The sequence below is a fragment of the Sipha flava genome, unplaced genomic scaffold (assembly GCF_003268045.1).
Source record: "Sipha flava isolate LNK unplaced genomic scaffold, YSA_version1 0_pilon_pilon, whole genome shotgun sequence".
In the NCBI taxonomy this organism is placed as follows: Eukaryota; Metazoa; Arthropoda; class Insecta; order Hemiptera; family Aphididae; genus Sipha; species Sipha flava.
The window spans coordinates 5,603,982-5,620,742 of record NW_020271713.1 but is presented as its reverse complement, the minus strand read 5'-3'; the positions used below and the strand labels follow the sequence as shown (position 1 = coordinate 5,620,742).

Below are 16,761 nucleotides of genomic sequence, written 5' to 3'. Positions count from 1 at the left end.
AAAAAACAATTTAACATGACAGTACAATAAAAAACAAAGGATTTCCTGTGGCCCTCGGACAATAAATTATAATAGTTTCATAAAATAGCCTTTTATAGACGATTTAATTATGAGGCCATAATCTACGGGCTATTTAAATAATAAAAATATTTTGTACACCACGGTAGCACTTGAATCGTAAAACTTGTTTAACGTTGTCACCGTGTCGATATTAGGCGACTTTCAATAGAAATAAAAATACGACGGACTTGTGTCATCAAATATCGAGTTACAACGCCGAAGTAGATATTAAATGTCGTTTAAATTGCTTTCGCCTCGGTGCATGGGCTTGCAGAAAACGTAATTCAGTGGAAAATAATCGAAAAATACGGCACGCACCTGTTTAATAGTGTTCGCTACCGCTCGTACATTATTTCCACATGACGGCGATGGACTTTCCGTTCGACGGAACTAGGTTTCTCGACACGTACGTGATTTAACGGACCGACCATAATGTTTTCAGGCCGCCGAGTTTTCGCGTACGAACATGATGGCGGATTGGAGCTGCCGAACCGCGCCTGGAAAATAAGACGGTCTCGTTAAGAATTATAACACGTACCTGTGGGTACGTATGTGTACACGGTGTACACCATTAAACAGTATAATAATAACAATAATAATAATAATAATATTAATGATGATGGCGACGACGAGGGTTGATTAAATCGAACGCAATCGTCGGGTTATAAGGATTTGCTCGGTGGTGAATATTGTTTTTGATTTTAGGCGAAACGTTTCGAATGGAGGAGCAACGACGGTTGGATTGACACGTTATGTGACACGGTATTTCGTCGTAGCCCGCGACACTTCCGAACGCCGGTGGACGTATGGGTTACATTTTTTCGACCGTTTTCGTTTAGGTTAGTAAGTTTTCGCGCAACAGTACAACATCAACGCTATCGTTGTAATGATATCATGTTCGGCATGCGCGTGCACGGTTGGCAATCGGTTCGCGACAGAAAATTATACGCCAACCGTCAGCAACGCGATGCATGTATATATGTTTATACATATGTATGAATAATATTATATAAAGCGTATTTCGAACGATCCAAGATACAACGGCCGCGGCTGATGACATTTCAGAATAATCATTTTTACGATCGGAGCGAAAATTATACGCAGTTACCGGAAACGACGTGTATGCATGCACGTGCATTTGCGATTCTTATGCACGCGCGATTGAGACGCGGCGCGATAAGAATCGAAAAAGGATATCGGTCGCGCTGGTGTTACCAAGCTCGTTTTTAAATGCATCCTTTGTTACCTAACGAAGACGCGCGCCACCGTTGAACTGAAATGTTTATTTATCGAATAATAATATTCATAGCTAAGGACCGGATTTATATGCACGAAAAATCCTCAAAACGTGCTTCTAAAAATGCTGTAATATGCTATAAAATATGTATTTATTTTTAAATATGTACTTAGATATTCACTTAAAATGTTGTTTAAAACTATGTACAAATATGTGAAATGTATTATAAATATAAAAAATAATCATTAATTAATACGGTATTAAAAAAAGTATAAAAAAGTTTTTAAAATATTTTGTCGTCTTTGTCGCCATTCAAACATTCTTTATCTTCAATCTATGAAGTATAAATACCCACATTAATAAAAAATGAAAACAAAAATTGAATTCATATTTTACCTTATTACATTGGATGATATGAATATGTAATCTTATCTTTGAAAATAAACACCGGTCGCAATTTTATCGATATGATGTGGCAGTGATCGTGAAAATATGACGAAAACGAATATATGTGCTATAAATAATAATATGTATTATAAAACTATAAATATGCATTGAATATGCATTTAATAGGTAAAAACGTTGAAATATGCAAAATATGCAAAATAAAATTATTATTATTTTAATAAGAAAGATCTAAATCATGGACAAAACTCATCAGATTTCAAAAAGCTTATTCCAATACATATATGCATTTGCATATAAATCCGGTCCCTATTCATAACTGTAATCACTGTTGTTCGCCTGCACCGAAACGTATTGATTTCAGTGTTGTGGTTTATGTTAATCTATTCTGTACAGTTAAGCCCTAAATTTAGTTCGATCTCGCCATAAATGTTATTCTATAAAGACATTGAAAAAAAATATATCAATTCTCCCGGCTAAGAACATTTCATGCGCCTCGTTTTTATTATTAGACAATAATCGTTTAACTGTTGCCCGTTCTTCGTCTACTTCCTGCGAAAGAAGTAAAAGATTCATAGTTGATTTTTAGTCAAACACATTATTTGTACGATTTTCAAAACAAATGAATTAATCAACATGGTGCACGTGTCTTGCGGTCAACAGTTCTAGTGTACCGCGCGTAAGATTTCACGTTAGATCATGCGGCCAAAAAAATTATAGACGCGTCTTCATATGAATCACTGCCTTAAGCGAACAGGATAGCGATGGGTAATTTCAATCAATCTTTTAAAAGATATTTTTAATTATATTTTGAATCGATCTCCATGGACCGATCTTTTAAAAGATAGATTTGTTTGTGTGAGGATCGAATTAGAATCGTTAATTCGATCTCTTATGTGAATCGATTCAATTTTGTGAACCGAATCGTTGATACGATATTTTATGCGAAACGATTTATTTTTATTTGTTGATCATCCGATTATGTAATACAAATTCTGTCGTTAAATTATTCTCAAGTAAGCATAAATAATAAGACAACTTTGTTGATTATTAATATGTGCACTACTTATGATATTCTTAGAGAATTACAATACGAAATCCATAAGTATATGACATTTGATATGTATTATACATTACGATGCGGATTACTTTTATTTTTAAATTGTTAACGATTTTTTTACAATAGTTCTGTAGGTTATACAATAATGTCTATAATGCTTACCAGAATGCCGCACACAATTATAAACGAAATGTAATTCAACTATTTTTTTATCAACTTTGAATAACCTGTACTTGTATAGGTATTCGAAATCAAAATAAAAAAAAGTGTTTGGAACGTCGGACAAAACTCAACTGAAAACATGAGCTGATAGGTACTCATTATTTTCAATTGTTATGGTTTTTTTTTTCATATGATTTTCTTTTATAAATTATGCCAAAGTAGTAATTAAATATTTTGTTTGTCTATACAAAAAAAAAAAAAAAACCCGAATGCTTTATACTGTTCCAAAGGATGCACTTTTACTCGTCCTTCATTATTTTACAGATTATTCGTATCAATCATCGTTCCGATCTGATGACTTGATTTATACACGGTAAATAATCGTGTGAACAGCAACGTACAAAAATAATTCGGTTACTTAACACGTACCCGCGCAATCTTCGTGTCCCGTGCGGGTTTTGATTTTGTTGGGTCGTTTATCAATTTAATAAAAACCTAACTTAACAAAAATAATTCTACAACACAAAAACGAACCAAACCTCTACGCGTGCGCATTAAATTAACACACGCATGCACGAGTACGTACACGAAATAACAGATTGAGCAATGGTTACGGCTAGCCGCTCGGACCGCGCGTGGCATGCCGGTGTGATATCGGTCGATCATGTAGTATAATATCAACGCGATATCGGATTTGTTCGTATATATTTATAACTCAAATGCCCCGGCCGACTGTCCAGCCGCCAACTGTTGAATTAATTAAACCGCGAGCGCATATCTGATGCCCTTCCTGCCGTCGGTATACATCAAATCCGGTATTTTCCATCAGCGATCACAAAACGAATATAACCTCCTCAAATCGATCAACGGCCGCGAGGGTGGAAAAGAAAAACGGTACGTCGCGTCCGTTGCCAGAGAAAAGAGGAACACCAAAACTTTACGAGTACTAACGGAGTAGGAGTAGAAAACAGAAATTATGCACGTCAAAATAAACTATGTTTCGGACGTTACTAAACGCAAAATGTAATGTTCACTATTCGACATTGAACCACGCACAAGTTTTAATGATACAGTAATTTTTTGGTTTACGACCAAAATGGGTCGGGACATTCTTCGTCCAAACGATATTCACTTATTTATAACGATAAACTTTGCAATATATTCACAGTTATATGATTATTTGCGCTGTAAATTATAATTAGGAATGAGTGGCTCATCCGAGTACACTTTATATGGGGTCATACATTGAGAAATTTGTTGTTTTATTCAATATCTCGCTTATTGGATGATACCGGAACATTCAAGGTAACGCTCTGTTCGATGAATATCAGCTTGGCGAGGCTTATTGCAATATCGAGGGACTTGACACGTGTAAACATTGTCGAAATAGCGAAATTGCAATGTGACTCACGCATTGATCTACCGGGATACCGGTAAACTCAGTTGGATCATCCTTTTGAGTTTGTAGGATCACGGAACAGTGACACGTAATCGGATATTATTATTTATCATTACGATACTTAAATAGTTTTACAATTATTAACAACAGTTAAACAGTTACAACAGTAAAAATACCAGAATAATATAAGCGTGCGACGTACACGAATATTTTGACCAACCTAATATAACGTCTAAATAATTGTTTACAAATAACGTTCGTAGGTTATTATTATATATTTGAAATAACTTATAATATTAAAATAATTATCAATTATAATTGAAATGTTATACCTTCGTCGCTTTTCTACCGAAAAAACTCATAAAACTCGATTTTTAAAAATAAAAATTTTACCATCGATATAATCAACAATCGTTGTGCACATTATAATTTTTTTAGCGAGTCCTTCAACTCGGTTTCCATGAAATCACACCAGATACGTGCCGATACATGCACAGTATACGATACAGTTAACTAGTGATTTGGGTTCCAGTTATAATAGTATGCGTGTGACATGGCTTCTACCGTGGTTGTTGGTAATTCTATGATTTCAATACGTTTTTGCCGAAGACTTCAACAGCGTCTTAAGTATTATGCAGGCGTAGTAGATACACCCGAACAATGTAGTTGCAGGCAACAAAATTCGCGATTTATCGACGCATGACGCAGGGGCAAGAGGCGTACATCATCGTAAGCGAATGAAAGGTATATGTTTCGAATGTGCATGATGCAATACAACAGTGTCAAATCCCGACGAAAAGCACGAAAATGTCAAAATCTTTTGAAAACCGTACCATATTAAGAAGAGAACGATTGTTTTTCGGGAAAAATCACTTTTTTTTTGTAGAGTTACAACAAGAAAAAAAAAATAATTCGATTTGTTCAAAGACCAGTATCCCGTAGGTGTTGGGTTTTTCTTTATCTTATGATTATTGTTACGGACCAGGAGGTCCATAATGATATATGATAGGACATGGTATTGGTGGTCGGGTTCTTTGTATACGTGCTGTGTGTTTGAGTAGCGAACACTGTGATTAAAGGAAATAAGCCCACGGAGAAGAAGACCGATCGGCCCACAAGTCATAAGCCCACGGCGGCCTACACGCGTCTGTACTCGGACCACGGGGAAGTGCGCGTTCGATGTTTACACCACGCAGATTTTGAAAATCGAACGAGAAACGTTGTGTTAAGTTTGTATTTGGGGTGGGCCGACCGTAGAACCGATACTTGGTATCGACCGATGTTTGAACAGTTACCGCAAGAAAACAATTTCATTATCGAAAAAAGTTGATTTTTTTTTTTTTATGTATTATATTGAAAATCAACTTAGTTTTTACTTGTGACTATTGTGTCGGATGGCACCGGTTGAAAAGCAGTATCGGCCCATGCTTATTAGCTTGTACCGTACGCGCGCACGAGAACCGTCGTGAAAACGTTGCGCCAAGGTCGCGGCGGATCCGGTTACGACCTAGGGCGACCTCAGCCGATACGGGCCGTACTCAAAAACGATTTCAATAACAACGATCATGGAACGACGGCAATCGATCGTCATGTCAATTTGATTTCGTTAACAATATAAGCGCGCAGACGTCGGAGTCACGTTGAGCCGGCGATCGCGCGTGATGATTTCTCGGGACGACGGATACGAAGTGCGCGGGACGTAACAATGCGCCGAGGGCCGGAACGACATTGTTGTTGTGCGCATCGATTGGGTCTCGTGTTGTTCGTGTTCGAGCGACGATCGGCCGGCGGCTTAGTGGCTCGCGGCAGTGGGATGGCGAACATCTGTTCGACCCGACCACGATGGTCCACGGGAGCCGCGGAACGTGCGAGCAGTAGTAGGCAAAACGATTTTGCGTTTTCGCACGTTCTCCTGCAGCGATGCGCGGCACGCGATATAGTCGTTCGCGGCGTACCGTAATGCAATAGTACGTGCACGCTAGTGCTCTGCACGGTCCGGTCTAGTACGGCCCTAACGCGCAAAAACCATTGAATCGTCGGCTAGGTCCGGTTCAATAATTTTTAGGAATACTTCGGTCCAGTCCTCAGATCATATGCATTACTTTCAGTTCGGCCCGGTTTCAAAAAAAAAAAAAAAAAAAAAATGAAAATCAGTCCGGTCCCAATCACGGTACTTGAAATCTAAATACAGATATTGTTATGTAAACGGAATAAAACGGAAAAAAAACCTTACAACTTTAGGTACATATTTATTTATAAAGTCGGGTAGTCCGGTCCGGTGTAATATTAAACGCACCATACGGTTCGGTTTGGGATAATACAGACTGAACCTTGAGGACCGCTCCGTAAACGGTCCAAAATGTTTTAGGATCGGACCGACAGTCCGGTCTAAAAATAATATGAAGCCGTCGGTTCGGTCCAATTTCGGTCTTTGATTAACGTTTAAGTGTGGTCCGGTCCGACTTCGCTAGACTGACTCCTGGTAAAATTTTAAGTCCGGTCTGGTCCTTAAAATAACGGACCGTGCAGAGCACTAGTACACACACACGGCGGATCGTAAGCATCGAACGAGACGCGTTAAAATGCGTTTGCACGCGTCGACGAGAAAGTTACGTAAGTGTACGACGGAAAACGCGTTTCCCGTTGACCGGGGTGGCTCAACTAGGGGGGCGCAATAGGGTTTTTAGCACCCCTGAGTTCAAATATAGTACAGTTTTTCCAGATTTATATGATCCATAGTGATTATAGTTAAATACCATTTTATTTAATTTTCAGCGATTTCAGTACCCCCAATATATGGGTTCTAGTTGCGCCCGTTGGCCGGTGATTATATTATACCATTGTCTTCCGCGATATGAATCAGTTGAAAAAATATTAAAAAAAAAAAAAAATCGTATTCTACTCCGGGTTATACACCATGTCTATATTTCCCCACCTCCTTCCATTGTAAATATTATTACCGTGTACCATCGTAAATTACTGTTTATTCCCCCCTCCCATTTCCTTACAAACGAAAAAGTATAACAATACGCATTTATTTTTCCATGAACAATATAGCGTTTGGACGGGAACACTACACGGGATCGAAGTATGTATTAGTTATTTATTAATTCTCATATGTCATGTATAAGCGGACAACGGTAAAAAAAATAATCGTATTAGAGAATAGCGTCTCGCGTCGGTAATAAAAAATGTACACGAATAAAATTGTTTATTCCGATTGTTGTGCGCGTTTGCGATCGAAAATCAAAACAATATAGTTGTATTTTAAACGATGTTTGTAGATAATACGAATTAAATTAATTTAGAAAAAAATAATGATAAAGCCATCAACATTTTTTTATTTCAATTGGTTTTAAAAAAATAGTATATAAGATCGAGAAATAGCTGTTACTTAATATTACCAACGGAAAAGTTGTTTTAAAATACTCGGATGTTCTTGAACCTGTCCTAAATTTAGAATGTTTTCGTCCGCAAGTAGGTTTGTTGCTAAAAAAAATGTTGCTTGTTGTTTTTTCTCGCGTTGTTATATTAGTTGGTTTATCGCATTGTAACGGATTGCGTTACAAATCCGTTGCATACATAGCATTTTAAATGTTATGAAAATATTTAATAATAAGGAAATCTTATTTTATTTTTGCACGTTAGCTATGTATTACGATGTTTACATTATCGCTGATTTTTGTACTTTTGGATAAAATGGATAAATTTTGCCATCGAAAAATTCCGTTTATTTTTTCGTACTACGTTAATCGAAACGTTATTCATAACGGACGTAACAGGTTTCCACCAAAAATATACATTTTCCTTTTCCATCATAGTCGTTTTCACTACATTACATTTTAACCGATAAACGGTGTCATTTCTACCAAATAAATTTCTATATCACTTCACTACTTTCTGCCAATCGTTGCATCCAGTTTTTGTCCATATATCTTCGACATTACTAGTACCGAGCATGCGAAAAACAAGCATTACATTTGATGCTATACTCTCCAGTCATTCATAATTTTTAAATTATTCACTTTAGAATCATTGAATCTGCTATCAAAATGCTTGTTTTTTTTAATGAAGTAATTAAAAATTATGAAGTAAATAAAAAGTATAATAAAAGTACCATTTCGTTAGCTATGTTTTTTAAAATGTAATTTTTTACCAGACGAGAAATTATTATGAAGATAAACAATTCGATTTATTGAATACTTAAATTAAATGGAACAGTTGTATTATTTTTAATTATTTTAAGTGTCAAAATTTGGGTATTGTAAGTATATCTACGAAAAGAAAAAAGAGCGAAGTTAGGACCTAGATAGAACATTTACAGCTATACAATGTCGAAACCAGGATTTATTTTTGGGGGGGGAGTCATCCCCCACCTCATTCCCCTAGTCATGCCACTGTAGTTATTTACGAGTATATAATATGTATAAGTAATTGTCAACGGAGAATATAATAGTAATTGCGATAAGCTACGAGTACTTAGTCTCATGATGTCACTACGTTATATATTTACAGCAATTAAATTAATTCCATTGCAAAAAAAAAAAAAGAATAAAAACTTATTTTAACTATTTTTTTACAAATTCAAACGAAAAATGAAAAAGTTGATTAAAAGTTATGTTAGTTATCCACTAAGAGCGTTGATGTATTTCGATAAAACGAAAACGTTACATGGCTTGACAACGCTAAACACTAACTATTTAATTTCGGGGCGACAGATTTGCGTTTCAAAAATTCCGAAGATTTGATTTCTTCTTGGTTTATTTCAAAGGTATATTTTTTAAAATAAAAATAATAAAAAAACCACAATATCATCGAGCACAAAGAAATAATAATGTGAATAATAAATTCTGGTGGTAAGGGATATTACGCCACCTTCGTCGACTCATCTTAATCATGCCACTGCAGCATGTGTATAAGTGTTTTGGCTACACTATTTTTTAAGCGTGCAAGCACATGGTTAAACCGTGATAAAAATAATTTACATTTAAAGAATAATAACGTTCGTATTATCTATGAAAACAGAGGTATGTGAACGAAGTGTTGGCATTTTTCCAGTAACAACAACAACATCAACGATACAACGAAAATTCGTTTGGGATTTACAATTTAGAATATCTGTATACCATACATATATAAAACACTGGACACTGGCAGGCAGATTTATAATGCGAGATTTTTCGTACGTTCACTTCCTCGGTTAATTGAAATGCTTTTCAAAACGGATGTTGTTGAATAGGCATGTTTGTTCTGTATGTTCAGTTTTTCAGTTTTTCCGTGTTAAGGAGAAAACGGTGTTTGGTCTTCTCGGGTATGTTATTTTATTATTTTTTGGCCTTTAAAAATAAACGTTTCCGTGAAAAAATTTAAAAAGTAAATAACTTGTAAAATATATTTTATTAAATATAACGTCTTCGATTTAAACGATAACCGAAGATGAAAACAACGAATTTTTAACGTTGAACGGTCACCCTGTCGGTATGCACTGCGTAGTGTATTCGCTATTAATTTATCAGAAGGTATGTTTGAACAAACCTAATGGTTTTCGCCCAGTGACGAAAGAGGGAAGAAAAGCGGCACGCCCTGTCCATTATACCCTCAACGCTCAACCCTGCTGTCACGACGCGAAATGTCCAACGGATTCTTTTATATTTATTACGTTTCGGAACGACTCTGCAGTTTCGACAGCGTTTAGACGGCGTATCGACATTTTATTACAATACAGCATTGTTGTTTTCGCCAAAACAAATATGAATAAACGCGAAGACCTACCTTACCTCTAAGGCGTCGGCAATGTGCACTTATGTAGGTATGTAGATATCGTACATGTCGTACTGGCCGACATCAGAAGTGGGTATTCGAAAAACAAATTTGCATATAAACGCAGTTCACACACCATTAGTTGCGATTAAAACGGAACGCAAAACAGCTCATCGGTACCGCAACAATTGTCCGTCGTGGGCTTTTAAGAAAAAACGTATATAACACAATGGGTATTGGTTTCGTCGAGGAAAAAAACCCGAAAACGCTTTATATATATAACTAGGACTCGGATTTATATGTATTAAAAAAACCAAAATACGTAAATATATATGTAATGAAAAAGTCTCTTTACATGTGATTCATCACTTACCTAAATTAATTCGTCAAATCGCAGTAAAAATATTTATTTACCTATAGATCCGAGCCCCGTACTACGGCAGTGACAATGCATTTTTACAACAATAAAACTGGTGTACGATTTCGTATAAATGTGCGTTGGTCTTCATTTTATACCAGAAATGTGTTATCAAACAGTAATGCAGTATCATATAATATAATTATGTGCATAATGAAATATTTTCAATCGCATCGAATGACCCATTTATACGCACACGCACATCGTACCGTATACGAATACGCGTACCTAGAATTTTGTGTACGCAGTGATAATGTTTGCGTGTACTAAGAAACGTGTCCGAGATCGATTTTTTTTTTTTTCTACGTTCAATTCCTTCCTTCTTACGAACCAGTATTATAATAATACGGTGTAACGCATTTAGTACCGAATTAACTCGTCGAAGAAATAATAAATCATATAATTATACTAGTACACACTAGCTGTGCCTGTAGTTTTTAATTGTACAATAAATATTGTAAACAAGTCTTAATATTCTGAAATGGTACGAATAAAGTGACCGATAATACGCTTGGGTTCCTGTTTTGAACACGAACTCAAGTATGAACCAATTCCAAGCGGTTTTCGAGGAAAAGTGATGAAAATCAATGAAACCGAGATTCCGATTTTAAAAACGTTTCGATAAATGTTTGGTGAAACAACGTCTACTTTTTGTAGTTTGTTTAATTCAATAACGGTCACGGTCAAATTATTTTGGACTAAAGGGATGAAAAAAAAAAATCTTTTTTCACTTTTTTCATGATTATGAATAACAATAATTATAATAAACCATCAAGTTCAATCGAAGGAAATATATTGGATAAACTAGTTAGATATAATATTACTACCATTACATGGAATTAAATAGAGTAGGTACTTATTATTATTATTATTACATAGTTATTGGTTTTCCGTTTGTCTACGAGTATAAGAATATCACTTAATATATAGAGTTTGTTTTCCAATCACCGATTATATTTCAATTAGGTTAACTATATGTATACAATATAATATGTGCACTAACATAATATGTTGCATATATTATATTACATGTACTGTATATCAGTGGTGCTCAAGCCACGAAGGTATTCAATGTGATTCATTACAATATTTTTTTAAAACGAAACAAAATATTTAAAAAAAGTTAAATTATTATAAACTACGATTTTTTTTTGCAATTTATTAATTTTATTTTTGAGCATTTTCAAATAGAAATTTGACGATATTATCCGTGCACTCGACAAACCTTACTGATCAAATTAATGGGTACCTACAGCCCTTACCTTAATCTGTAATCTTTTCAGTAGTCAATAAAATATTTGAAAAAATATTCAATATATACATGTATATTGTATACCTACTATGTGTAACAAAATAACATTATTATATTAATATTAATATTATTCGTATTTTTATATTCGGTAGCCCGCTCTAAGATAATTGTTTACCAAAGTGGCCCGCCGAAGAAAAAAGGTAGGACATCAGTGGTCTATATACATTTTTTACGCTTAAGTTGTGATTCTTCCGACTTAAGATTCGCGGTAACAGCCGAATGATAAATATGAACGCGAATAGTTTCTGAACGTTACGATATGTGTATGATGAAACCATAACATTTTACGGTTAAGTCATTCATCATCATTATTTTATATTTACTATAATTATTACATGTTGTATTCAAGAAAACAAATCGGATTTAACTGTATCCATAATAACGGTGTTTGATAACCACCAATAATATGTATCTTAACGGTGTATCGTTGCGTCTTAATATTTCCGCAATGCAAGACAATCAGTGGCGTCATTTCAGTTTCCAACAGAGGGGGGCAAAAGTTTTAACCGGCCCATAATATATTATAGCCATATAGGTAACCTAAAAAACGATTCACTTCGCTCTCAAAAAAATTTATATTTAAATTTTTATCTTATTAGTTATTACAAACGCCATCTTACATATCTATTTTATAATTAATACATTTTTTGTTACTTTAATCTTGAAAAAGGAAAGCTTTTTTTATTATTAAATACAAAATACGTATTAAAAATGTAATTTATATCACACTTTAAATTAAAGTTGAAATAATATGTTTATTCACACAACAGTCACCCCCTATACCACCTAATTTTGAAGACCATATTCACTAATAGTGTAATTTTAAAGGTTAAGCTTACTTCAGTGAAATGCATATAGAGCCCATCCCAACCCAGTCTACTTTAGTTAATGTATACCAAATTAATTCAGTAATTATTGCTAGGTACTGCCTACTTATTATTCAATAAAATATAATAACTTCTTTAATATTTTTAAAAATTTTCTAATTTGTCTCTTTTTGTTTTCAATAATTTCGTGATACATACCTAATATAATATAATTTTCTTAAAATATTTTAGAAAAATAGACGTTTTTTCGACAAAAAAAGTTAAGCGGCAGCAACCAGATATCGGCCGATCGGACTACTTTTAAAATCAGGCAGGGGCAAATGCCCATCTTGCCACCCCCCAAATGACGCCACTGAAGACAATGGCATAACCTAGATACAAAAACGTTCTACATATTATTGACGATTATCTATTATTATCGAGTTATCCTTGCGTAAACGAACAACGAACCGCATGTACGTATTATAAACTACATAGAGTGGGAATTATGGGTAAGTACATTTATGCGTCATTAGCTGTTAATCGTATACAATTTGACATCGAAATGAACGTGTAAATCGTAATCATAAAGCGATTGAACATTCTGATTGAAATTTCTACTTGGCTAAAATTAAAAATTAAAAAATATTGTTTTATCGTTAAACATTATGTAGTTAAAAATTTGTTATGGACAACCATCGTTCTCCAACGCCTAATTAGTTAAGATGAATATAATTATTAATTTCTTTCACATTTCGTTGATCTATGAAATATAAATGAAAGATCTATCAATATATACATATAAATAATCTACGAAAAGTTTATATGAATAATGAAAAAATACTTAAAAACATTCGATGATTTTTAGATGGATAAATTATCAGAGCTGTAATTTTTGAACTTTTTCCAAAGCATTTAAGCTTACAATATATATTAACGATTTCAAGATTTTCACATTTTTTTTTCAAAACCTATCTGAACAAAATAATTTTGGTGAAAATTTAGAAATCAAGAACTATTGAATCATGATTCTCTACAGTCACATTGGTCGACGTATTGTTATAACTATAGTCGATACAAGCGTGAATGTATCCTGCGAAATAATATCGATATTACACCGTGTTTTTACGTATTTATAAACGATAAACCGCATCACATTGGATTATATTTTATACATATTATACCGCATTATCCTCATGACCCTATATTGAATACAATCATCTTTGCGCAACGTGTCGAATTTTAACAGCTACCGTACATTATACATAAATACGTGTATAAACTACGCGCGTATTGTATGTTTAAAACGCTATACAGTACGTTTCCGTAGCACATATGGTTTTTATTTATAATTTCGACGGCTTTAGTTCACGACACGTGTCCGACGTCTTTATAAGAACGGTCGAATCACATGCATTCGATACACATATTTTCCACGATAGTCAATATTCTCTTTCTATTTTTTTTTTCAACTGATGTAATCGCATACATAATCGCGTTTTTAACAAAACATTTTATTAAAAATTAAAAGTCACCTATGTATACTGTTGATGTATATATTAAGCTTTTAAATTTAAATTAATTTTTATGTATTTGGTTGTGATGCAATAATATATTCATTAAATATTACGTCGAAAAAGTACTAACGTTTTATACAAGAGTAACATGAAGATATAACTCTTGTTCGGTAAAAGATACTAATCGAAAGTACCTACGAGTGGCTTTTTTCACAAACCCATTCGCCAACATATACTCGACGCACTATATCGGTGGTTCAAAAATGTTTGTGATGCATCGAAGTAGTGGAGATTCGACAAGTCATGATTTTCAAAACATCTGTTTCGAACCCACATGTATTTAGATACGGACGTAAAATATAATAATTACATCGCGTTACTTCGGTGGGCGGCCCACTCCAACCACATGACACGTTTTGAAAAATGTTCGGCACATGTTCGGTGTCGATACGTGTTACAGTTGTCGAAAAGTATTGTAAATATCTAAACCTTATTTGGTTCGAAGACGTATTATATTGTATAAACCTACTAGGCAATATTTTTAAAGTGACCCTGACAATTTCACGGAAAGAATAGGTTTGTGCTCTAACCTATTGTCCACGTTCTGTACGCTTGTTGAAATTGAAAGTTTGATGCGGATTTTACGAACGAGTTCAGCAATGCAGTTGTCTCGAATTGATGGACGTAAACCGATTATTTCAGCTCTGCAATGAAACGGGCGGCATAAAACAAAAAAATTCGACTACAAAATATGTTGAACTAATATCTCTCATTTCGGATAATCAAATACAACTGAAGCTAACCCTCTCTGGGACGAATATTTTGAACTTGAAAGTTTATGAATTTTCGCGAAAGCCAAAAAAGTATTTTTCGCAGTCAAGTGCTAGTCTCCACAATTTTATCTCTTCGTGTATGAGAATAATCGACTCGTATTCATAATAATAATAACAATACATATTAGGTACCTATATATTATTTTTGTTGTTACTTTAATATGCATTATGCGTGCAATCGCTTGGTCGATGTCACGGGCGACAGGAGTAGGAAACAAGGAAACGAAACGACATTGTTGACAACACCGCAGAACATGTGCATACAATGCAATTTACGCAATTATATGATGGCAGCATGCAATTGATCGACATACCGTTTGAGCGTGCAGGTATAAGTGTACAAACCGCATGGATATAAGAATTGTCTAGCGTTAACCAGAGGCGGAAACAAGTTGAAATTATGATGGAGAGCGAAGGAGGGGAAACAAAATTATTCGAAACACCCCTTTGAAAAAAAAAAAAAATGTGTCGTATAATACATATTTACGTGGTATAAGTGTATTCGTGGTGTACGCTTATTGTTACGTCCGAATGTTGACCGTCGAGTATCCGAGAGACTGCCCGCCCACCTACCAAACGGTTGACGATTGTTCTCCCCTGTTTTTCTAGACTCGCGCTAACTATGTTCTTAACAACGATGCCGGTACCTAACCCTTGGACCGCAATGTTTCTCCGTCGAGTACATTGCTTCACCAACGGTATTAGTTATCGATTCGCGGTGTGAAAACGATTAGGATCCGTAAAAGTCGGCCGTCCCGTTCGATTGTGTACATCTGTGGTGCCTACAAACTGCGTGTAGAGCGTGTAAAACCGCCCCCGTTGCATCGGTTACCGGCACGTGCGTAGACGTGTACGCGTGGAAAACCGTATTTTAATATGTACATGTTTCTATGCGCGCGCGTATAAATTCGGTCTGACGTACGAATCATATGGTCGTTTTCCTCGGTCCACTTACTGGCCCGCGCCGGTAAAAAATGCCGTTCGCGCGAAGCCTGCCCGACTGCATGTTCGCGTGCGGCGGCGGCGAGAGGGAAAAACGATAGCAATGGAAAAAAAAAAATGTAAAAAAAAACCACGAGCAACAGTACTTCAGACGTGCCTTAAGAATTTATGTTAAATACGTCATTAGCGCGTTGCGTTTTCTCTCTCTCTCACTCTCTTTCTCACTCATTCGTATATTTAAATCGTGAAAAGCATAAAAAAATAAATAAAAAAATAACCGGCATGGTCTACCGTTTTTTTTCTCTCCGTCCCGAATAATAGGTTACCTAAGTCTCGTCCTTACGGTAATACGCACAATGTGTGTGTGTACGTGTACACACGTATTATGTATCAACGGCTGGGCACGTAGTCGAGCGTCTGCGCTCGTCATAAAGATAATAATGAGAGATGACAAGTGGGCAATACAATAACGTATTATAATAACTTATTTAAAATGTATAGATTTTCTTCGGAACGATAAAATAAAATATAAATAACACGCGGGTACTACACGCGTGTACGTATTTTTATACAACACTATGCAAATGCGTGTGTACGCGTCTCGTCGATTCCGTTGCTCGCGTAATATCATCGCGATTGTCGATAAAGCGTTATTATGTTGCAGTAACCGAATAAACTGATCGTTGCAGTTACTTGGTCGCGGAAACTATAATAATACGTACATAGCTGTATAATAATCTTAAAATATTCGTTACGAAATAGTTTTTGGCGGCGTTGTATTTTTATTTTTTCAAAACTCACGTTCTTCATCTTTAAAACTTCTTCTGCCGTCTGGTTTGCACACGCAGCA

At 35.2% G+C, this 16,761-nt stretch overlaps 1 protein-coding gene across 2 annotated transcripts in view; it reads right to left on the bottom strand.

Annotated features, from left to right (window-relative positions):
- The window catches only part of LOC112694572, a 34,104-nt gene that overhangs the window by 4,781 nt on the left and 12,562 nt on the right, over nucleotides 1–16,761 (bottom strand). For both annotated transcript variants that reach the window (XM_025570193.1, XM_025570127.1), the window contains exon 2: nucleotides 379–557. The gene's annotated coding sequence lies outside the window, so the exon portion shown is untranslated. The remainder of the gene's footprint in view (nucleotides 1–378; nucleotides 558–16,761) is intronic.